Consider the following 25,330-nt stretch of genomic DNA (forward strand, 5'->3'; position numbering starts at 1 on the left):
TGATCTCTGTAATCAGGGGGGGGTCCACTTCACTCATGAAATAACATCACTAAGACCATTTATGCACTGAAGACTTCACTGCCCCAGCTCCCATGCAGGAGCACAAACTGGGGGCGGATGAGGCGCACCGGGCCAAATGCTCCCCCGTGTGGCTGCAGGAAGAGGTGGGGCAACCTACAACGACTAAAACTCCAGCCTGCAGTCTGGCATGAAACCTCCAGTCCGTAAATGGCCTAAGACTAGGCAGGTTAGTTACCAACATTTGAAGGCTGCATTGAGAAGAAGGACCATTTTTAGAAGACAAAGTACAGCTTTTGCAGGTATCTTCCCTCTCTAGGGACTTCTCTGTGGGGCCCCATTCATTGTTTTAGCTGCATCAGTGCAGAGTTTTAGCTCAAAATCAAAGTCCTACAGAATTTTTGTGAATTCAGATGACAGGTTCACATTTTCTTTACAAGGAATGTTGCTAGATATTCAAACAAAATAAAACGCGTCAGCAGAAAACAATATATTTCTCAGTGGTATGTGTGTGTGAGGGGGGTGTAACTGAAACAAGAGCTTTAAATTCTAATGATGCACCTCTCTCTCTCTCTCTCTCTCTCTCTCTCTCTCTCTCCCTCTGAAGGCAAAAAGATCCCCAGATATATAAACTATTTGCAATTAGTGGTTAACTCCTGTAGAAGAAAATGCCCTACTACTTGCTTATTATTTAAGTACTGAAATACAAGATGGCTATGACCTGGAATGAAAAAATGACATATTGCTCAGTCTTCTGAAATGTGGAGAGCTCTCAGAAGCAATAAGACGCTGAGAAAGTTTATATTGCCAAAAACAAGATAGAAAAAAAATAACCCCAACAACAGTAGGATGAAGATTAAATAAGGTGATAAATGCCTAGAAGATATCATATGGAGCTCAGCAGAAGTATTGAACTAAGGAAGTTTCCCAGCTGTTACATTTAATAAGTTCATTCCATATTCAGATCTGGGTTCACTGCTCAGTCAGTGGAAGTCTGAGAAAATGATAAGCTGCTGTTAACATAAACATTTTGCAGCCTGGAATTTCAAGTCCAACTGGAAAGTAGTCACGGAGCGTGGAAGGGAGCACGCCAAGGAGTGGAGAGAAGAAGCAATACGTGTGATCCTGCTCTCCCTTTGCAATCAGCCTCCTCCCATACACTAAATCAGCTCAGCTGGGGGCTCATGCGAACTATCCCAGGAGGTCTCATTACCTCAACCCAAAGAGAGCGAACTAGTTGAGAGCTCTCCACTGTGATGCCAGAATGGAAGGCAAGCCAATTACCAGCCTGAACTGTCAGGTAGGAGAGATGCAGAGACAAAAAAAACAAGCTTGTAAGAGTGACCCCCATTCCCCACTAAACACAGTCAGAAGGTTAAGGAAAGGTTAGAAACTGTTTGTGGTGACCTTTGCAGCTGCTCTGTTTTCTATTAACAAGCTCAGGATCACATTTTTGAGCACACAGAACAATCAGAAAATCAAACAGTAGGGTATAAGACTTAGGAATATGCCATTTTCCCGCTTTCTCAGCCAATAGCCTGAGTGACTCTCTGTTGTGCCAAAATATTCACTTATCAGGAAAGAGAAAGAAAATCTGGCAGTAAATGCCCCCATTAGCTTCAGCTGTGAACCTAGCCCAGCAATTCACATCATTATCTTCTTTCTGCAATGCCTTGTCTGTGATCCACTTCTCTAAAATCTTTCTTCTGAAGGATTTTTTTGCCAACTCTTCCTGTTATTGTGTGCCAGAGCTGAAAGGCACCCCCATAAGGTCAGTCAGTCCAGATCCCTGATGTGAACCAAAATGTAACTACCAAACCTGAAGGGAAAGTGAGATAGAATGGTCATCTGTTGATCTCTTCCACAGTAGATAACAAGATCCATCTGTCAAGCCAGAGCTAGAATCTTAGAGCCTCTGGCATCTAGCATGGAAACATACTGGGTCATTTTGGTCCAATCACACATTCTCAGCCTAAATACCTCATAGGGTTGTTGTTAGGATAAAATAGTGAAGGGAAATATGATGTCATTTTGCATCTCAGTTGGAGAGAAAAGCAGGTTATAAATATTTATTTTTAAAAAAACCCTTTCTCACAGAGATTTGTCTTGTCTCTTCCAGTGCTTCGTCCAAACTGATTATTTTTGGGAACAGTATCTTGTTAATTTACGTTACTGCTTTTAAGCTGCTTTCTGTATTTGAAAATTTTTTGCTAATCAACCTGTGGGGTATTTCAGTAAAAAAAAAAAATGAAATGTAAATAATTTTGCCAGATATTAAAAACATTCTGATATATCTCAAGAATATTTATTTATTTATATTTATGTTGCTATTTATATCCTGTCACTCTCAGCAAGCTGGCTTGCGTCGGGTCACCAGCTGGGTGACCTTGGGCTTTCCACAGCACTGATAAAGCTGTTCTGAAAGAACAATAATATCAGGGCTCTCTCAGCCTCACCTGCCCCACAGGGGGTCTGTTGCAGGGAGAGGAAAAGGAAGGCTACTGTAAGCCACTTTGAGACTCCTTTGGGTAGAGAAAAGAGGCATATAAGAACCAACTCTTCTTCATTAAAGCACCCATAAAACCCCTCTATGGCGGCGACAATTCAATCTCAAGGTGCTAACTTAAAACCAGTCACAAAGGGAACCCTGAGCGCCAATCCATCACCCACAGTGATGGTCGACTGACAGGGGGCTTCCATTACGATCTTAGTTCTTTTCTCATTCCAGGGGGAGTATCAGATTGTCCTGGGCTGGCCTCAACCATAGACCCAGCGGAAGAGCTCTGTCTTACAGGCCCTGCAGAACATCGAAAGCTCCCACAGGTCCCTCAGCTCATCTGGGAACTTATTCCACTAGGTTGGGTCCAGGACCAAAAAGCCCTGGTCCTGGTCAAGGCCAACTGAACTTCCCTGGGGCCCAGAATCACCAGCAGGTTGCTACCCACAGAAGGGTATAGGAAGGGTATAGGGCAATAGGCAGTCCCTAAGATTTGTGGATCTCAAACTGTAAAGGGCCTTAAAGGTTAAAACCAAAACCTTGAACTGGATCCAGGCCACAACTGGCAGCCAATGCAGCTGTCTCAGCACTGGCTGAATATCCGTTCTGGTGAGGACCCTTGCAGCCGCATTCTGCACCAGTTGCAATTTCCAGGTCAGGGACAAGGGCTGTACCCCAAATCCCCGCCCCAGCTAGATGGTGTGCCAACAGCTCATGATCAACCACATCAAATGTGGCCAACAGATCTAACAGTATGATGATGGTGGAACCGCCCCAATCCAGCTGGTGGCGGATATCTTCCAACAGGGTGACCAGCACAGTCTCCACCCCGTGGTCAGGATGGATGCCCAACTCGTATGGGTCAAGCACCAAAGTTTAATCCAAGTATGCCAGGAGCTGGCCTGTGGCAACCCTTTCGACCACCTTACTCAGAAACGCCAAATGCGAGACCAGGCAGTAGCTGGCTGGGTCCTGTGGATCCAGCAATGGTTTCTTAAGGAGAGGGTGAACCACTGCCTCCTTCAGCCACTCCAGGAACTCCCCATTACACAGGGAGAGATTAATAATATCCCAAATCTGGCCTCCTGCCTGCTGGCCACCCACTTTGAGTAGCCAAGATGGGCAGGGATCCAGGGGGCAAGTGGTAGCCCTCACCACCCAACCAAGTTGTCCACTTCAGTTATAGAGAGCCACCTGAAGCCATCAAACGTAACCTCCAAAGGCAACCAACAGGCCACCAGTTCCCTATCTGTATCAACTCTGGTGGGAAGGTTGTGGCAGAGCGATAAGACTTTATCCGTGAAAAAGCTCAATAATGCCTCACTTCTGAGATCCAATTTACTAATATTTTTGTGCCCTTCTTCGAGGGCGGTAAGTGTCCAAACTACCCTAAACAACTGTGCTGGGCAAGAGCTCATACACGCAATTTCTGCAGCGAAAAAATCCCATTTTGCCACTTTCACTGCCATCTCACATGCCCTCATAAGCTTGCAATAAGATGTTCTTGCCGCTTTGTCACGAGTTTTCCGCCACACTCGCTCTAATCATCTCACTTCCCTGGTATACCAAAGGAGCCTGTTTGAGTCGAGGGCGGAGAGGACATCTAGGAGCAATCTCGTCTATAGCCGCTAATAGGTGGGACTGCCAGTCCTCCACCAAGGCTGTCAATGAGTCACTTGGAGGAATCGGGTCCCACAGAGCATCCCGGAATCCAATCGGTTCCATAAGTCTCCATGGGCAGGCTAAAATACGACCCCTCGCCCAAATAGGGAAGGGGTGGCCTGCTGGGGCCCAAATTCTAGTACTTGACATCAGCTGCGTAAACCAAACATATGGCTAGAAACTTTCCTGAAACCAGTTTGGAAAACAATAGACCAAAACCCAACAAAAACTAGACTGTGACAAGGACAATTCCCTTTTTAAATAGATTGTTCAAAGAGGATCAGCTGCCTTGGAAAAAATGTGACCAGCTGCAAAATGATTCTGAAAGTTTGTATTTATAATGAAAGTAAAGAGTGAGATTCAAATATTAGCTATCAACACTGATGATTTAAAATGCACAGAATACAAATAATATGGCTCTACAGAAATAATGTAAAGAGGATTGAAGTCTAGCATTTCTTAAAAGCACACATGCACCAATTTCAGAGCAGAAAGCACTGTGTAACCTTCTAATAAAGAAGTATGTGTGTACTTGAGATTCTAAGAGATGCATATTGGAAAAGAGACAAAGGGACCACCATTGAAAAGGTAGCTTTATATAACTTGATACAACATGTCACACTCAGTAGAAAATGGTGTTAGAAATATTATAGGATAAAGCATTTTATTTTATGCCATAAATAAAAGAAAACTGAGAATAATCCTACTCAGGCCTATTTTGTAGGCAAACTGTTTTTAGGGCTGTTATAAGTCTACTTCATGAGTCACAGAAAATAACTGCTATGTTAAGGAAATATGAGTTACTGAATGGCCACTTTGCTTCAGGCTTCCTAGACAAGACAGACAGCCACCAGATCAGCAAAAGGAACACTGGAAGAGGCCAGGATACAGGTAAGATAACAACACATTTAAACAGCTCTCAGTAGCTGATTTTGAACTATATCCTGGGAACTGACAGAAACAGTGTGATCCTGCTCTCCCTTTACAATCTGCCTGCAAAGGCTTGGGAAGCGTGGCATGCCTATCAGTATCGGCTGTTGTGTTATACCCTCTAAATGCCTCCTCAAGCCTTTGCAGGCAGTGCTGTCTGCGAATTTGGGTGGGGCATTTGAAGGCTACACCTGCCAAACAGCTAGTAATCACAGAGCAGCTGTCAGGTGGGTGCTTTCTTCCCCTCTCTCAGGCAGCAGAGATGCTCACCACTGCCTGGGAAGGTGAGCATGTGCACAACCCTGACCCACCCCCCTACTGAAACATTTCAGATTCAGCAAAATGCAAAAAAATGGTCATTCATTTGACCAAAATGATTTGAATCATTTTTTGTGCACTTGCGTAGTCCCCACAGAAGGGGGAATTCCATCTCTCCCTTTCTCCCTGGGCCCAGTATGGCTCCCAGATTGCTCTGTTGCTGGGCCCAGTATAGGTCCCTGCTGCCATCACAGGGCCTGCTTTATCTCCTGGGCTCCCCTGCTGCCAGGCCCTGCATAACTTCCAAGCTCCTCTAATGCCATTAATAATCATTGGAGATAGGAACATTGTCTCAGCTTGTGCAGAGAATGCTCTTTTATTTGGGGGGAAATTGAACACATACACACCTATTTTTTTTTAAGATAGGGGGTCTCATGTGCAAAAAACCTACTGGTACCTGGGAACAAGGCTACAGGCAAGCAGTGTTACTACCCTCTCTCTCCACATTGTGCATATAAATATTATTCTCTAAATGGTCATTATGAATGAATAAATATCTCTAACTGGTCATTACAAATTCTTCATCACAAACAGATAAGTGGCACACAACCAGCTGTGGATTTAGCATCCAACTGTAATTGTACAATCTGTCAAAAATCACTTCAATTACTCCTAAGAAATAGAAACTCAGAGCGTTTTCACTCTCCCTTAAACCCTTTGAAATGTAAAGCTGTGCCGGCTGGTGTAATTTAATTTGAAGCTCATCAGTTTCCTGCGCCTTAGATCAGAAAAGTCTCACAAGCTTTAGGAGGAAAAACACACACATATAACATGCACACAAAGCACAGAGAGTTAGACAGTCAAACTTCATTGATTCGGAAGATTCAAGCATACCCAGAGCCTCATTAGTTTTTGTTCCTCCTGTCAGGCAATGGGTTTCTCTCTCCCTTTGCCTCCCCTCTATTAGCACATGAGGAAATCTCAGAGATCCTTCTGCTTGCCAGAGATCTGCCACTTTCCAAGCCAAAAAGAAAGAGTCCTTTAGGTGTTTATCATCCCATTTTGTCTAGGCTCAGGAAACCTTAGCTGTTGCATCTATTGGCTCCACCTGTCCAGCTCAGACTAATTTCCTGTACATTGACTATATATTGAAACAATCTTTTAATGCTCCAGTTGGAAAGACATTTTAGGAGTATACTTATGTTTGAATTCAGACTTTCCCCCCACAGATACAACCACTGACAGACAGACAGATAGCATGAAGAGGAAAAAGGGTGCAGGTTAGAGAACATACAAATGTTGAACAAAATTAGAATTTAATCCTGTACTGCTCTCAACATTTTTCCAACAATATCTGGAAGACCTTTAACTTTAATCAACAGGGCAATGGCCTTCTATTACAACAGCACCATTAGTGAGAATTTGAGGCATAGAATGGCTGAGGCAATGGAGGGGGGAAAAATCTTTCCAGCGAAGGTCCGTCTAGCCCTTGTTCCATTTCACTGCTGTCAGATTCCAACACAAGGATGTCAGAATACCCTACTCGTATTCCCTTTCAGGATAAGAGGGAAAGGCAAGCAAAAGGGCATTGTTCTTGTCTGCCTGAGATGAAGGAAATGGAGTCAGATGTGTCTCACTGCTCATTAGTCACTTGTCAGTTCCGTCTTTTTGACCGAGCAGCAGCAAGTAGAATGGGAAGCCCAGATATTACTATTCTGTCAGGGGACCCAAGCTGGAAACATCTATCAATTGTATAATACAATAGCTTGAGGCAGCATTTCATCCCCTCAGCAGCAGGGAGAAGCCTGGGGAAGTTCTTACCTATTAGCCATTGCAGTTGAGAAGCTGTCAGTGTTTATATTTGATGCCCCAATTTTTCAGGCAATTCATTTGTCTAAATAGTTTAGGTGAGCTTTTTTATTTCATTGATACACAAATATAATGCAGTAAGTCTAATAACAACTTTTTTTTTAAGAGGAATTGAAACAATGGGAAGAATCTATCCAACAGAAGTACAAGAGGCAAATATTGCAGATGCTTTTTGGGTGTGCTCACTGTTCAAACTACAGACCTGAACACTGGTCCTGCAATATGCACTACCTGTGATATAAACAAGAGGCTACTGTTAGGACAGAACATGGAGAAACTAAATGGTTTCCAGTTGTCAAAGGTGTTATGGTGCATAAGGAAAGTTGGATTAGATTTAGATGAAGGTAGAGTGTAAATTGATGGAAGGTTCATTTACAATTTGAGACATGCAGATGACACTACATTATTGGAAGAAAATAGTGAAGATTTGAAACGACTCCTGATAAAGGTTTCAGCAGAAAGTGCAAAAGCAGAATTACAGCTAAACATCATGAAGGCCAAAGTAATGACTACGGGGGAATTACACAATTTTAAGGTTGAGATGGAGAAATTAAAATTGTTCAAGACTTTCTGTTTTTTGTTTCCATCATCAAGCAAAAGGGAAACTGCAACCAAGAAATACGAAGGAGACTGAGACTGGGAAGGGCAGCCATGAAGGAGCTGGAAAAGATTCCAACTTGTAACAATGTGTCACTGGTGACAAAGGTCAACATAATTCATACAATAGTATTTCCCATATGAATCGGTATGAAAGTTGGACTCTGAAGAAAGCTGACTGGAAGAAAGGTGATTTGTTTGAAATGTGGTGTTGGAGGAGAGTTTTACAGATACCATGGACCACTCCCCCCCCCCCAAAAAAAGGACAAGTAAATGGATTCTAGATCAAGTCAAGCTTGAACTCTCCCTAGAAGCCCAAATAAATAAGTGGAGGCTATTTGATCACATTTATGGAAAGACAAGAGACGCTGGAAAAGACAATGCTAGAAAATGTTGAGGGCAACATGAAAAGAGGAAAACTCAACATGAGATTGATTGATTCAATAAAGAAAGCTATTTTATGCCATTAAACACAATCTGTAAATCTCTGTCAATCTGTAAAGAAGGCTATGGCCCTCAGTTTGGAAGACCTGAGCAAGGCTGTTAACAATAGGACATTTGTAGGTCATTAATTAATTAAACTTAAATGGACTTCGAGGAATGGTAGAGGACAGGAAGGCCTGGAGGATCATTGTCCATGGAGTCGCGATGGGACGGACACAACTTCACACCTAACAACAAATTAATTAAAACGAGCAATTAGAGGATCAGGAGGACCCTCTGGGAAATAATCAATTGGTCCCTGTTATCAGGGATGTTCCCAGGCAGGCAAAAGGAGGTGGTGGTTCAGTCCCTATTGAGAAAAACCTGCAGGATCCTATCAGTTACCGCCCCATCTCACATTTTGTATATCTGGGGAAGATGGTCATGGACCAATTAAAGGCAAACCTGGATGAAACTTTGGTATTAGACACATTCCAATCTGGCTTCCGGCCTGGTCATGGGGTGGAGATAGCAATCATCACCCTGACAGATGACCTCTAAAGACAACTGGGCTAAATGTACAGCACAGCTTAGGCCCAAGGCCAGTTCCCTAGCCACAGCATGTCCCTGTGTCTGACCACAGCATTGAGGACTAATCATAGTTCCCAGCTTGGTGTAGTGGTTAGGAGTGGCGGCTTCTAATCTGGCGAGCCGGGTTTGAATCCACGCTTCCCCACATGCAGCCAGCTGGGTGACCTTGGGCTCGCCACGGCACTGATAAAGCTGTTCTGACCGGGCAGTGATATCAGGGCTCTCTCAGCCTCACCCACCTCAGGGTGTCTGTTGTGGGGAGAGGAAAGGGAAGGTGATTGAAAGCCGCTTTGAGATTCCTTCGGGCAGAGAAAAGTAGCACATTAGAACCAACTCTTCTTCTTCTTTGCTAGTGCAACTGTCGCATGGTAGGTTGCACTGTCATTGCCCTGCCCCCATCCTCCTAGCAGCAGCCTTGCTCCCTCCCCAAGACCACAGGTGCTTTTTCGCTGTTGTTTTAAAATCTGCTCGTGAATATTACTTTATCCGTGTAACAGGTTCTCTGAATCCTCAGCTTTTTTGCTGCACAGATAAAAGGTGATAGTATTGCTGTGATTTTGAATTATATCCTTACTAGTTTCAAAGCCCGTTCCTAAGAACGGGCCTTAAAAGGGTCCCCTACCCTGGCCCCTGGCCAGGCAACTTAAGGTGGCCTTGGGCGGCAGCTCACAGCCAGATCAAGTGGGGCGGGTGGGGGCTGGGCCACTCGTTAGCAGGGCCTACAGAGCTCCTTAGCAGTCCTTAACGAGTAGTCAGCAGGCTGGGAGACCCTCGTCAACAGGCTCAGCTTAGCAGGCCAAGAAGCTCTTGTTAGCAAGGCCTCCACCACGACCCTTTGCCCAGGGCCTCTCCCCTTACCTGCTGCTGGCTCCAGGCACTGAGGCGTCTGAGAGCAAAGAGGCTAGAGTCTAGGGACGGAGGGCGGGAGCTGCAGGGATAGGGCCAATCAGGGCAAAGCTGGCTGCACCCTGATTGGCCCTATTCCAGCTTGGACAGCCAGACACTTTCCCACCCCCTAGGCTGTTTCATAAATATATAGAGGAACAACAATGGATAAGGATAGGGATAACAGATGATAGGAGTTTACAGAGGATCCCTATTGGCTAGCAAGGAGGAACTGCAGGTAGTAGAAGTTAAAGAGCATGCCAGGATGCTAGGGGGAAACTGTGCCTGTTTGCCAATAAACTATTCCATTTACATTTACTTTGGTTTTTTCCTTCATATCGCTGAACCCTAACTTTTCTCATAGGGGAAAAGACATGTCCCTGCAATGGAAGGAGACTTATTTTTAATATTAAAGCTATGAATTCTATCCATCTGTTAAACCTTTCTAATAATAATGTATCAATATAATGATATTCAATTGCCATTTTTTAAAAAAGCTCTATGGCAGAGAGAAAGAAAATGGAGGGGCAGACACCATCCTAACTTACTTATCCACACGGCAGCTATCCAGGCTTGATGGCAATCTTTCCTAAGACTGCTCATCAGGTTTCAGGAGGAGAGAAAAGCTGGTGAAATTTCTGGTGAAATTTCATGATGCTGGGGCAAAGCAAGGCGGGGGGGGGGGGATTTCTACCAGCATTGAATCCAGGGAGGATAACCACATGGAAATGCTCACTGTTCATCAAAGTTCCAGTTTCAACATTATATTCTGAGAATCATGGCATTTAAAAGTAGTTTTTAGGAGGCCAGTGGGGAATATCAGAACATACTGACATTTCCCAATAAATCTTATAGCCAGACGAATGCCATTACTAGATTTGATCCTAATTTCCATCATTACATGTAGACACTTACCATAGCGTGGCTATAAGTGTAACAAAACAAAACACAACCTAATCACGTAATCATTTCTGACACATTCCAAGTGGCTTCAAGATCTGCTATAGAATACAGAATTAAAAGGATAGACTCTGTTGGCTGGAAGGGAAAAGGACCAAATTTATTTTACCACAGCAACAAGAACCTGCAACAGCCAATGACAATCCTTAAGCTGATATTCAGATCCAGAGTGGGTTACTGAGAGGATGCAAAACAGTCCTGTGTCAAGTCATACTTACAATGTGGGTGAGTCTGCCCTGCCTCTGAGCAGGAACCAGTTGAATATGCCAATATCTCTTCTCCTCAGCTGTGAGGTGTTTTGGTCAGTAATGGCACCCCACACATACATAGTTTCCTGTCCCAGTTTATTTATTTTATTTATTATTCAATTTTTAGGCTGCTGCTCCCAGGCCTGCCAGCTTGCAGTGGTTTACAACAAACAATTTACAATAAAACAATAAGACTCCTAAAAACCCCAATCCCCCTGCCCGATACCATATTTTCAGGGGAGCTGATTCAGTTGGGCACTCAGAGGAGGGGCAAAATCTTCTTCCCTCTGCCTGGCCTCAGCCAAATGCCTGGAGAAAGAGCTCTATCTAGCAGGCCATGTGGAAGTTAGTTAGCTCCATCAGGGTCCTCAGCTCTTCCAGGAGCCCATTCCACCAGGCAGAGGCCAGGGCCAGGCGAACAGCCCATGGACTAGGGATCTCTAGCCTATTAGCATTCACAGAATGCAAGGCCCTGCGTGGGGTGTAGGGAGTTAGGTGATCCCTCAGGTACACTGGGCCCAGACCGTAAATGGCCTTAAATGTCAAAATCAGCACCTTGAACTTGATCCAGCATTCAATGGGCAACCAATGCAGCTGCCTCAGTGCTGGCTGGAGCTGAAGCTACTGTAGCTCTGACGGTCTGGTATAAAGTACTGACCCTTCATCATTTAAATGACATCTCAGGATGCTCACCTAGCCTTGTACTTATGACATTAAATGCTTTATTCTGCCATTACCATAGCAGGGGTCTTGCTTGCTGCTTAGTCCCCTGTGTGCCCCAAATGGCCTCAATCAGGCCATGCTATAGTTTCTTGTGGAAGAATTCATATTCCTCTTCAGAGAGGTTCACTTCCTAACTCCATACAAGTGTTCATAACTTTTCTTGTCAGACATGTAATATAAAGTTGATCAAAGTTCCCTGTTCAACAGTCTATGAGCCTGGAATCTGATGTGCACTTCCAAAGTATTCTTCGAAGAATTTATTGTTATGTCAATAGAATGCCTGGTTCTTAGAGAGGTCTGATCTCAGTTGTAAGTTGGCACACAGAAGAAGAAGAGTTGGTTTTTATACCCTGCTTTTCACCATCTGAAGGAGTCTCAGAGCGGTTTACAATCACCTTCTCTTCCTCTCCCCACAACAGACACCTTGTGAGGGAGGTAGAGCTGAGAGAGATGTAAGAACTGAGACTGGCCCAAGTTCACCCCACTGGCTGCATGCGGAGGAGTGGGGAATCAACCCTGGTTCTCCAGATGACAGAACACAACTCTTAACCACTAAACCATACTGGTTCTGTAAAGCTGCCATCAAATCCTACCCAATCAATGAGCTCCTGCAAAGAGGGAGGGAGAATAGGGCTGCTGAGAGCCACCATAGGCCCCAGGACAAATATTTTATCTGGGTACATGCCCATATGACCCTGGTCTAAGCCAACTATAACAAAACAAATCAGCTTGCTGTTAACTCACATCTATAATAATGAAAGGATCTGCATGCCATCTGTGTCCGTTTGCAGCATCCTTAACCCATAAAAAAAATAAACTAGGAATCTCAGAACAGATATCCAATGCTTGGCTGATGGGTTTAGCAGGAACTGAGAAGAAAGGTAGTCAGCTTTGCAGAAAGGTTGAATCCACACAGAGTCTGATACTGCTCTGCCTTCCCCTGCCACCCTTAGTGGCTGCAATCAGAACTGTGTTAAAAATTTTAAATGCATTCCATGAATATAACATGGGGCCTTCCAGCTAACTTGGGCCTCCTGAATTTAGTCCCCAATTCCCCACTCTTGGCAACCCTGAGGAGTGGCAATACCCTAGTTTCATTCTTGTTTTGTTAACATGTACATACACAGACTAATAAATGTCCAAGGCCACAATCCTGTACCCCCACATTCATAGAAATCTGGTTCTGGAACACAGAAATGATATAAATTAATCCTTTTCTTTATCACTGGCCATAAATAAGATAAATTAGCTATTTGCTACAAGCCTGGAATAAACTGAGAAAGAGATTAAAATAATGTTGTCATTAAAACCTTGCATACTGGCTCAGTCTTGCTAAGGCTGAAAGTGATGCCTGCCAGAAATAACCATTTTTAGCAGCCTTAGGAGTGCCAGAAATTATTATATGCGGCCAATGATTAAGATGCTGGCTCTATTTTTTTATAAATAATTGAATGTTGTGTAAATTTGTGAAATCCATTATGCTCATGATTGCTACCTTGCATCAGATCCTTGGAGAGACACCCAGCATCCCAGCTGCTTCACCACTGGACATTTCACAGCTCTCTCTGTTGCTCTGTCTCTAACCATTCCAACTGTAAAACTCCTATTTCTTACAGAGGTACCTAGGCATTCATCTCAAACCAAACTTCTGCAGGTGAATCATCATTCAGAGAACCACCACTGGCATTGAAAAAACAATTCCTTAGCTCTGAATCGAAGTCACTGAAGGCAAAGCCAAAGTGATAGACTTACCACTAGTAATCAGCTAGCCAATCCACAATACATTATCAGGAGTGGGATGGGAACATCTGCAAGAAGGCAGCAACTAGGATGCTGCTGGTAATATGCAATGTGAGTAGTTTTCATCTACCTTGGGAGCAGTGGAGAGGAAAATGGTTTATTTTTAGATGGTTCTCCCAGAATCTTCATCTCAAGGACAGAATGCTACCCAAATTTATGCTGAAGCTTTAATTTGACAATTCGGAACCCATTTCTTGTCCTAGCCTTCATGGGAAAGTAAGTTACTGAATTCTCTCAAGCCTGTCAGCTGGAAAAACCTATGCCAGAAAAAAAAAATCTGTACTTGAAGGACTCTGCTTTTGTTACTCAAAGTTGTGTGTTGAAGACCCAGCTGGTATGGAGATGAGTGCCTTATAAATACTTATTATCTGTAATTATAGGTTACAGAAACATCGGACCCGGTTCTCAAATCTGGGCAGTGCTGTAAGTCAGACAAGCCCAAATTTCACATCTGGATGATCAAACAATCATTAAATCACATTAAGTGGGCAGTTATACATCTGAGCCTTGCATAATAAGCCAAATGTGTGGTTTAACAATCCTGATAAAGACCAACTTTTAAAAATGGGTTCACTGCCTATATTACTTAAATATATTTATAAATTATTGCAAAATAAAATGTTTCACCCCAACTTTGTAAGGGATGATGATAAAGGGAGGGGAGGCCCACAAAGGAAAACAGACTGCATTTTTTTCTTTTTTTTTGCTTCCCATAGTCCATAAGGCCATCCTTGATGTTGAACTACAGTTTGGGAATCACGTCTATATTCAGAATGAATACTGTGGAAGGTGTGCAAACTATGGGTCAGAAGTTCACAGACCCATTTTTATCTCAGTCATAAACACACCTAGTTGGCTTTTAGCCAAACCACTCCTACCTCAGCAACCACCATCATGACCACCACCATCCCAGATGCAACATGAGGTTAATAATATAGGCACACTTTACAGGGCTATCATAAGGCTTACCAAGATAACAATTGGAGTCAGTACAAATTTAAATATTATACTAGGCTTAAAATTATTAAAGTCCATCACAGACTGGGATCAAACGATCTTAAGGGTCACCTATCGCAATATACTCTTCAGTGGCAGCTTCATTCCCCAGCGAAGACCTAGTTGGAACAGAAGTGTACTGAGTCATTTTGGCACCTGGGGCAGGTGGGTAGATGGGGTTTGGTGACACAGGGGCACAGCATGGTGACGTGAGGGTGCTGATGAGAGCGAGAACACCAACCTGTCAAAATTAAACACTGCCCTCACTGGCTTTGGGTTTCACTTTGTTGCAGCCCTCTCAATGATCTGTTAGGGTCCAACACCTAGCAGGAGGGAAATGAGCGAACACCAGCAGATGCTGTGCCCTCCACACCTCCTTTGCCTGCCCTGCACATCTACTCTGTATATACTCTACCAGCCCACCAGCACCACACATCTTCTCCACGTCCCCTCTAGTGCCCTTGCATATTCTCCATCCCACCCTGCATATCTCCTTCACATATCCTCTGCTGGCCCCTTGCATCTCCTCCAAGACTCCTCTGCCACCCTGCATACCTCCTCTATCACCCCACCTGTCCCACATGTCTCCTCAATATGTCCTCCCCTGGCTCCACATGCCTTCTCCACTGCCTCACCCACCTGTCCTATATGTCTCCCCTCTGCATCTCCTCCACACCCTGCACATCTCTTCCACATCCCCTCTGCTACTCCATATGCATCCTTCACATCTCCTCTGCCACCCCGCTCATTCTGCCACGTGTCTCCTCCATGTCTCCTCTGCCAGCCCACCCTATGTGTTTGTTTGATAGTAAAGAAAGAGGGGGATTGAACTTACCAAATTTAGAATTGTATTATCATACTGCAAGTTTTGTTTGGATCAAGGACTGGTTAACATTAAGAAATAATTATATTTTAAAGTTAGAATGTCATGACTTAAAATTTGGTTGGCATGCATACCTCTGGTTTGGGAAAGCAGGAATACATCAAACTATTAAAAATCATTGTACAAGGCGGGCACTGTTTAGAATTTGGTCTAAATATAAGAACCAATTGTGGCCAAAAACTCCATACTGGGTGTCGCCACATGAGGCATTATACGGCAGGGGTAAATAGCACTCAAAGGAGTATCTAAAATATAAAATCTGTTAGATTATTCTGAACAGCAAATAAAATTTAAACAGAGGGAAGCTATAACAGTAGCAAGTGGTACCTACAATTGTTTTCTATATAGACCAGTGGTCCATGGATCAGTCGGTACTGGGCTGCGGCTCCTCCTCATCCTCCTCCCTGGCTGCTGCCTCGGGGGCTGCCCTGCCACTCTGCAGCCGGCTCACCTTTGGAGCTCTCCAGCAGCCACCATGGCTGGGGCTCCCTCTCAGCATGGCACTGCGCAGCTGCTGCTGGCAGTGCCCCCCAGCGGGCGGCAGGAAGTCAAGGGCACTGGCGGGAAAGCAAGTGGAGCAGGGGCTCAGGCAGCAGCGGGGCGTCCCTCAGCAAAAGACTACCCCCCCCCCCGGGCCTCAGTAAAATTGTCAAGCGTTGACTGATCCCCGGTGATAAAAAGCTTGGGGACCACTGATATAGACAATTATATGACAAATTTAAAACTGATAGACAGATTTATCAGTTTGAAAATTTAAAAAATGGGTCCGATCTGTGTATATATGAACAAGAAAAAAATTGCAAAGATCTACAATAGGTTACTAAAAAAAAGACACTGAGAAGTAAGTGATAAATGAATCAATGATTTGCTGGGCACAAAATATAGGGCACACTATTAAGCTTCAGCAATGGGAGATGGTATGGAAAACAGATATAAAATTTACATTAGCAACTAATATAAGGGGAAATTATTACAAACTGCTGTATAGATGTTATTTACTGTCCAAAATATACAAAAACTAGGGATTAAGCCCGCTGTCGTGTAAATACAACGGGCGCTAGCATCAGGAATGTGGGGTTCAGCGCGGCTGAACGGCTGGGCGGCTGGGCATGGGCGCTGCAAGCTGTGTGTCTTCCCCCCCCCCACATTGTCCGGTGCCAGTCTCACAGTTGGGTGGGTGTCTGGGCATGGTGCCGAGCCTCGTCGTTGACGGCGAGTGGCGTGGGCAGGCCAGGGGCCCGGCGTGGCGGCGTGGCGACAGTGTCCAGCAGGAGGGACCGGCAGAAGCGGGCGGAGACATGGTGCCGCGTGACCTGCGAGGGTGAGGCGCGGTGCTGGAAGCGGAGCGGGCCGGCGGCGGCATAGGCCGCGGGCTCCAGGTGCCGTATTGGGGCTCGCAGGTACTGGAGGACGGGGCGGCGGTATTGTGATCATGGCGCGGCGGGCGTGCGGAGGCGGCTGAGTGTAGCTGTGGGGCAGCGGGCGCTCTCAGGCGCAGCCGGGCTCTTGGAGGCATGGAGAGGTGCGGGGCGGCGGCAGGCGGCTGCGGATCGACGGGTGCTGGCACTGGGTGGGCAGCATGCGGAGGGTGGCGGGGAGCTGGATGTTGGTCTGTGGGCCAAGGAATGGCAGCAGCGAGGCTGCGGCGAGCGCAGCCGAGGGGGGGCGGATTGGGAGGCGCAAAGCGCCTCCCAATTCGTCAGTCCGGCAGCAAGGGACCAATTGCGAGCGGCGCTGCACGCGGCTCACAATTGGTCCCTTGCCGCTGGACTGACAATCGGAGGGCCCAATCGGCAGGCGCTTTGCGCCTGCCGATTGGGCCCTCCTATTGTCAGTCATGAGGAAGGGGCCTATCGGCACCCTTCCTCATCACAGACAGGGCCCTCCTTAGGTGCCCTTAACCGATTATTTAATCCGCTCTGCAGGAGCGGTTAAAGATGGTTTAACAAAATATTGGAAATGTAAATTGGTTGATGGTACTTTTTACCACCTTTGGTGGACATGTCCAGAGGAAAAAAAAATTTGGGTACAGATCCATCAATATACTCGGAAAATAACAAAGCTTGACTTGAAACTTAAACCAGAAATATATTTATTAAATATTTTGGATCCTGAAATAGTAAAAGCAAGGATAATACTATTACTTTACATTGTTTCAGCAGCTAGAACAATTTATGCTCAGTACTGGAAAAATGAAAAAATACCAAGTGTAAATGAATGGTTGGATAAGGTTAAGGAGTATGCAAAATTAGATAAGTTAACAATATTAATGAGAGATCAAATGCTAGATAGCTTTATAACTAACTGGGAGCCATTTGTAAATTATCTTAAAAGTAATAAGGTAAAGGAGAGTATTATTATTGGTTATGTTGAATAAATTAGTTAAGACAAGGATGAAGTGTATTCTAAAGTAAATATTTATTAGATGTAAATATATATTTCATCATATTATCATTTTTAACTAAGGATATAGATTTAATTGTGAAATTTTGATTTTCAATAATATTTTTTGTGCATGTGGGATTTGAAAACTAAAGAACCTGATTTGTAGATGGTCGGAGGTCTTTTCTAAATGTTTTTGTTGTTGTTATTGTATGTTTTTTGTTTTGGGGTGAGGTGTCTTTATTATTATTTGTTAATCAGGGTTAAGTGGTGTTGGTGGTAGTGTTTTATAGGGTTTTTTTGTGGTTGTGTAAAACTTTCAATAAAATGTTTTTTTAAAAAAAGACCAGGGGGTAGTCAAACTGCGGTCCTCCAGATGTCCATAGACTACAATTCCCATGAGCCCCTGCCTGCATTCGCTGGACTACAATTTCCATGGACTAGAATTCCCATGGACTACAATTCCCATGAGCCCTTGGGAATTGTAGTCCGTGGACATCTGGAGGGCTACATTTTTACTACCCCTGATCAAGACAATAAGCACACTGGTGCTCTGGAATGTGTATGTGTATGTGTATGATTGGCAGATTAGTCTTTTCTTGTTCCCAACACACGTCATTTTTTCAGAGCCAAATAAAATATCTCTGCTTTTTGCACAACCATTAATCTCTATTGGAAAATGCAGATGAGCTGATTTTGTAACCAAACTGTCAATTTTATAAAGCTGCAGAGCTTTAAACACGCAGCTGTTGTAAGGAAAAACACTCTCACTGCTTACAGCCTGGCAAGGATATCATCAGTGACAATAAAACCTGAGCTGCTGTAATGAAAGGTTTGTTCTGGTCGTTATAATTCACAAATAGGTTTGAGAAGTACAGTCTTCCACTTCACATTGCGTCTGGCTAGCAATCGAACAGTTCATTTTTGAAGCCTCTCTTAAGAGAAGTAAGAACATAAGAAGGGCCCTACTAGATCAGAACAATAGCCCAACACTTTTTCGTGCTGAACGCATGAGACTGCACTTCAGAATAAGAGCCAGGCAACACTGAGTGATGGTCTTTTGAATAATATTTCAGAGTGTGGGATGCATATTACACAACTCTCCACCCAGCAAGCCCCTGTGTTATTTTATTGTATAAGTGCATTTTAGTTTATTTGACCACCAAGGAAGACCCTTAGGGTCGAAATGTGTCTGATCTTACTTCCTCATGTGTTCCATGCATTATTGTTGACTGTATTAAACAGTATACAATGGGGATTTTATCAGTGTGTTTAATTTTTATTATGTGCACCTGATGATAATAAATACATTTGCATTTTACTCATAAACGTTTTCTACAGCTCAGCCTTTAGGATTCTAACTCACCATGCCCCTTAGCCACTGACAGAACCTACTGATATATCTATCTAGTCCCTTTTAAGGCTATTAATGGCTGTAGCCATTAATACCATCTTCTGGCAGCAAATTCCACAATTTAATCACATTTGAATAAAGAAGTATTTCCTTTTGTCCATACTAACATCAGACTCACTGGATGCCCTCAAGTTCTAGTATTTTGGGAGAGGGAAAAAACGTTCTCTATGTCCATGCTCTCTGCCCAGAAACCTCTGTCTTGAAATTCTTTTTAAACTGTGAATCCCTGGATTAGAATCATAGAATCATAGAGTTGGAAGGGGCCATACAGGCCATCTAGTCCAACCCCCTGCTCAACGCAGGATCAGCCTAGAGCATCCTAAAGCATCCAAGAAAAGTGTGTATCCAACCTTTGCTTGAAGACTGCCAGTGAGGGGGAGCTCACCACCTCCTTAGGCAGCCTACATGTTGTAACCTAGTTGAGACATGGCTACTCAGCTCCAGAGAGACTTGGGAGGATAGTAAGGAGTGGCTCACTCCTGATTCTGCCTGCCCCCACCTGATTTCCTGGGCATGGTGAAGAGGGAGGGGGAGTAGCTGTGGTCTGCTGGGTCTCTGCTGTTCCCACCAGGTGTTTTGTTAAGCACAGTCAAAATGTTGAGTGCACAAACTTGATGCTTAGGACTGGGATCAGAATTGCAGTTCTGTTGATATACTGCTCACCCTGCTGTCCAACAGTCTCCTTGCCTGGGATGATGGTAGCAGTCTCAGATTTGACGTTAAATACCCTGAGGTTTGTTGCCCTTCAATGTCCATGTCAAGGTTGCCCTGACAAAAGCAGCTCGGGGCTTCATAGCCACCATGACGTCCACAGGGCTGTTCCAGAACTATACATATATATGCACTTGACATACACTTGACTGTGAGAGCACATTATTCTGTCATGCTGATGGTGACAAAGAGAGCTCAATGCCATCAAGTGAAGCTTTGCCTCTGTTTTCAGAGGTGAGCTGGGGCAACAAGAACAGAGCATTACAGTAGTGGCACCTCCCTTATGGAATGCCCTTCTGCTTGAAGCTCACCAGGCAGCTACTCTGTTCTCTTAGGCACCGGATCCAAAAGATTCTGTTTACCCAAGGTTTTAATCAAGGAGTCTTTTAACACCATTTTAGTGTGCTTTTAGTCTGAAACTGCTATTTTAAGCTGCTTAGTGGTGTGGCTGGGTCTTTAATGCTGCATTTTAATATCTTTGCATAATCTGTTTTATGAGGTTTTATTTTGTTCCCTGGAGAGGCAGCAAAAAAGCTTGCTTAATAAATACAAATAAATTTACTCCACTACTTGGTGCTAAAGTATGACCCTATTACCAAGAAGAGATATTTTAGATTTACAAAAGAAACTGGACAGATAGCCTGCTCTCTTTGCTTCCCTCCAAAGGCTATGTGAGTTACAGTGTAACCCTAAAAAGAGTTAAGCCCTTCTAAGCCCATCAACTTCAATGGACTTTGAACGGTGTAACTCTTCTTAGAACCACACTGTTAGCTGGAGCTACTTCAAGTCAAGGTAGCCTAGAAGCTATGCAGACAATCTTGTCACAGACAACTCTTTGCAATGGCCTGAACAAAGAACTGTCAGAACGTGTAAGTCCTGAGCCCTGCTTGCTACTACCATCCAAAAATGAGTAGTAAAGAAAGGCATCTGCTAAACAATGCTATATTTGTCTTCTTTTTCTCTATAAAATGTTCACCATTTATGAGCATCGGGATCATTTATAATAATATTAAATCATATTTCATTATTTATGATCATCTAAAAGGGTACCACCTTCTGCATTTATATTTCATGAGAGAGTCTACCTAAGTACATGGCTGAACAGTTCTGTGATTATTTCCCAGATTAGGAAGTGGGACCCAGAACCATGGCTGGGAAAAAGCCCCTTCAGTTTTCTGCATTGTAACTTTCAGTGATCATTCATGACCCAACAGTCAACAGCACATCTGGGAGGCACAGCAGTTAAAACTGTAAATCTCTATGATATTTTTTAAAAATATGAACATCAACTGCTATTTGTGTTAACATAGCATAATGAAGAAACACATATATACCTGCAAAACTACACCCTCACCTATATGTAAGGCTTGAGGAAAACACTTTCAATATAGGTAAAGGTAAAGGTACCCCCTGTGCAAGCACCGGGTCGTGTCTGACCCTTGGGGTGACGCCCTCTAGCGTTTTCATGGTAGACTCAATACGGGGTGGTTTGCCAGTGCCTTCCCCAGTCATTACTGTTTACCCCCCAGCAAGCTGGGTACTCATTTTACCGACCTCGGAAGGATGGAAGGCTGAGTCAACCTTGAGCCGGCTGCTGGGATTGAACTCCCAGCCTCATGGGCAAAGCTGTCAGACGGCTGCCTTACCACTCTGCGCCACAAGAGGCCCTTTCAATATATCTGATGAAATTTGCCTGCACATGAAAGCTTATACCCAGAATCAAAGTTTGTTTGTCTTAAAGGTGCCACTGGTCTCGAACTTTGTTCTATTGCCTCAAACCAACATGGCCACCCACCTGGATCTACAAATATACAGAACTGAATGAGAAAACTAACAAAATACAGAAAACAGCTGACTTTAACACTCTTTCTAGGTCACAAAACTGATAGCCCTTGGTGGCCATACAGCCAAAGACATCTTTGATCTACTGGTTAATTATGAACTAATAAAAATGACAGCCAGGACTCCCTTTCATGGGGACCAGTGATCAGTTCCTTTTTTTTTTCTTAAGGATGAAACATAATGACTCCAAGGCCTCATTAACCAAGAGACTCCATATTTGTCCTGGAGTATTACCAGAATGTTTAACTCGCATCAAAGAGAAAAAAAGCCTCCCCTAAGGCTTACCTGACACATAGCCTCAACAGATTTAGAGCCCCTCTTAACATGTGGCGCATTGCTTGGTGGCATGTCTGCAAACATTAAGAAAACAGACCATGTTCTTTGCAAATGCAAGCTTGTAGCATATTTTGAGGGGGACATGAATTAACCTTCCACTTTTCAACCTTGCTTCAGCAGTGTACCAGCCTCTCTCAGTTATTTATACTGTGGCAACCAAGGTAGAGAGCCTAGGGGAAAAGTTATGATGGCAATTTCTGTTCAGTAACCTGAGACACCGACAGCTGTACAATGTTTGACCAGTCACTCAATATATCTGACATGAAAAATTCTTGCCCATTGTATACAGATCCCAGAGCCAAATTTCTTGCTGGCTTACTAGATGGGCTAAATGATTAATCCAACCAGGAATACTTGTGATCTTGTTATCAGATACTAATTCATTTGTCTCTAACAGAATGTCATTATTTGCCCTTGCAGAGAAGAAAATAATGGCCAAAGTGGTCCTGCAGTGAGCAAATACCTAGAATAATTGTAGAATAGGTGGGAAATGTTCTTATGGTGCTTAGTACTTATCTGTGATTGCACATTCTCTTATTTACTATTTTATTACTGATTTGAAATGTTTTAGATCTTTTTAAATCTTCTTTTTATATTGTAACTAGCTTCAAAACCCATTCCTAAAAACGGGCCCTGAAAGGGTCCCCTCCCCTGGCCCCTGGCCAGGCAGCTTAAGGTGGCAGCTTGTTAGCAGGGCCGAGACAGAGCTCCTTAGCAGGCAGTCAGCAGGCCGGGAAACCCTCCTCAGCAGGCCCAGCCTAGCAGGCCAGGAGGCCCTCGTTAGCAAGCCCTCCACCACGATCCTCCACCCTCCACCACAATCCTTTGCCCAGGACCCTCTCACCTGCTGCTAGCTCCAGGCACTGAGGCCTCTGAGAGCAAAGAGGCTAGAGTCCAGGACCGGAGGGCGGGAGCTGCAAGGGCAGGGCCAATAAGGATAAAGCTGGCTGCACCCTGATTGGCCCTATTCCAGCTTGGACAACCAGACACATCCCACACCCTAGGTTGTTTCAGAAATATATAGAGGAACAACAATGGATAAGGTTGGTCTATGGCTACATGCAATAAAATCTGACTTGACTTGACATGAAAAAATTGCCACCAGCCCTTTCAGCACAATATAGTAAATGGATTCTGATACAAGGGATAGTCAGCAGCAATTTACATGTTGTCTACTAGGCTCTAAAGAGCAAGAAGAACTAGCATGTGGTGACTAGCAGTTAACAATCACTAAGAAAAGACACCTAGAAGAGCGAAATGCATGAGAACTAACAGAAATGGAAAACCTGGAATTGAGTTGCCCAGGTTCAGCAAACAGCCCTTAAATAGAATGCAAATGCATATATTCCCTTCCCACTGCCTTTCAGCTAATTCACACAACCATTTTGTACCAGCACTTGACTTTAAGACAGTTACGTCACCGCAGAGCCCGGCTTTGTGGATAGTGAAACCAGTCATTTAGTTGCCCACCATGTCATACCAGGCAAGTTTTAGAACTGAGCATAACTATTCCCTTTTTACCCACTGGATTCAATATGTAAATGCCTCCCACTTTTTGACTTGTATGTCTTACAAGATATAAATAAAATAAACACACACAGTGGTGGCAGCTTATGATGTGACAGCGCAGGACTGAAAATGTTTCATCTTGTTGCAGTCTATCTTCAAATTCCACTCAGTCACTGGAATATATAAAGAACAGCCCACAGCCAATTCTGATGACCCCGTTTATATAATGATAATATGGTAAAGCCGCCACACGTTGATTTTTTGACACTGTGACTAGCCTTGAGAATGTGTCATTACATTGCCAAGCTGCGTGGAGATTTCAACTCATCACCTTCTGAAAGGCTTTGAAACGTGGATTCAGCCAGGAAGTGATGAGGTGCAATCTTGATGTCTCACAGCAGTCAAGAGACCAGTTATTGTGCCAAAAAAAAAAAGTTAATACATTGACTTCACCATTCAACAGCTACCACATACAAAAGGATTTAGTAAATTGGACAAGAAGCATGGCAATTTGGGGCAAAGGTTCACCCTTCTTTATTAAAAGCATGCACTATGCAAACACAGACTTAGTGGCAAGCGGGATATGTTTTAATGTTTTCATGGACTGATGGGAAAGATTTAGAATTGCAGTTCAAGATTAGGAAAAAAATTCTCACACCCAAGTTTGCCACCAACAGTTGTATGGTACTTTCAGCAACAAAACCTGTGATCAACCGCAAGATTTACGGACTAGGGAGGGGCAATTATCCCCACCCCAAAACTTGCAATTAAACACAGAAGTACCACTTCTGAGTGGCAGTATATGATGACTACCATCTCCATATGCTCATCCTGACAGAGACACATCAGGAGAAATTCAAAGTATTTATGAGTCACCTTTCACCTAAAAAAAAAGTGTGCTCAGGGCAACATAGAACAAAATAATAACAAAGAAAGCAACTGATACATCAGTGTCTGCAAAAAACCTTTCAAAACAAATTTTAAAGAAGAGTATCAACAAGATCTGTTAAGGGGAGGCATTCCACAATATGCTTATCAAGGATTGTTCTACTTCATGTCTCCTCGAGATCTCACCAAAGTAAAAGGGGTAGGATATGGCAAGATGGGAATCTCTTTGCACTGAAGTGGGGCCACTGATGAAGCTGGTGGAAAGTTCTGAAGATTAAATTAGTCTTGGAAATATACCTGTGTCATCATGACAAACTTCATAATGACTGCCAATACTGTCTGGTGGGATGGGTGTTTCTAATTCAGTACAGTAGCACATGACTCCAGCTGGCAACATACAATGTTAGCCAACCACAAACAGTATGTTTTCTTCTGTGACCAGTTTTTTTCCATCCTATTACGGAAGACGCTTATTTTAGTTCAGAGCAATCTCCTGCTAGCTTTCAGCATGTCCCAAATATGAACACAATACAAATGACAGGTAGGTCATGAATCCATCCCAGGAAAGCAGTAAAAAACCCCTGCCACAGCAATATCAAAATGGTTCAGCCGGCCATTACCTCTCACCAGACCCCAAATATCCTTCAGAGCCTTTTTGTATCCTTCAGAGCCTTTTGTAAACACCACTACAAAGAGTTACTGAATGTCCACAGGCTGATACAAACTGACATGCAGCTAGGGGCTGCCGACTGCCAAACAACATGCAGCCTGTCAGTTAAAAGCCATTGAGAACGGGCTGTCAATAAACATCGTAGAAATCTGCACATCAGTGAAAGTGGCAAGATGGTCCATAGACAATGCTTCCCCAGACTATAAACTTGATCTTTGTTCTGAGACAAAAGAAAACA

The 25,330-nt window shown here is 43.8% G+C and overlaps 1 protein-coding gene and 1 long non-coding RNA gene across 4 annotated transcripts in view; one reads left to right on the forward strand and one right to left on the reverse strand.

Moving 5' to 3' along the window:
- The window catches only part of TEX264 (testis expressed 264, ER-phagy receptor), a 216,165-nt gene that overhangs the window by 107,670 nt on the left and 83,165 nt on the right, over positions 1–25,330 (reverse strand). The window lies entirely within an intron of this gene.
- Positions 1,185–8,307, forward strand: LOC143831126 (uncharacterized). Its single transcript, XR_013228735.1, has 3 exons — positions 1,185–1,318; positions 5,003–5,068; positions 7,829–8,307. It is a non-coding gene; the product is annotated as an uncharacterized LOC143831126 (long non-coding RNA).

Source organism: Paroedura picta, chromosome 3, assembly GCF_049243985.1.
Source record: "Paroedura picta isolate Pp20150507F chromosome 3, Ppicta_v3.0, whole genome shotgun sequence".
In the NCBI taxonomy this organism is placed as follows: Eukaryota; Metazoa; Chordata; class Lepidosauria; order Squamata; family Gekkonidae; genus Paroedura; species Paroedura picta.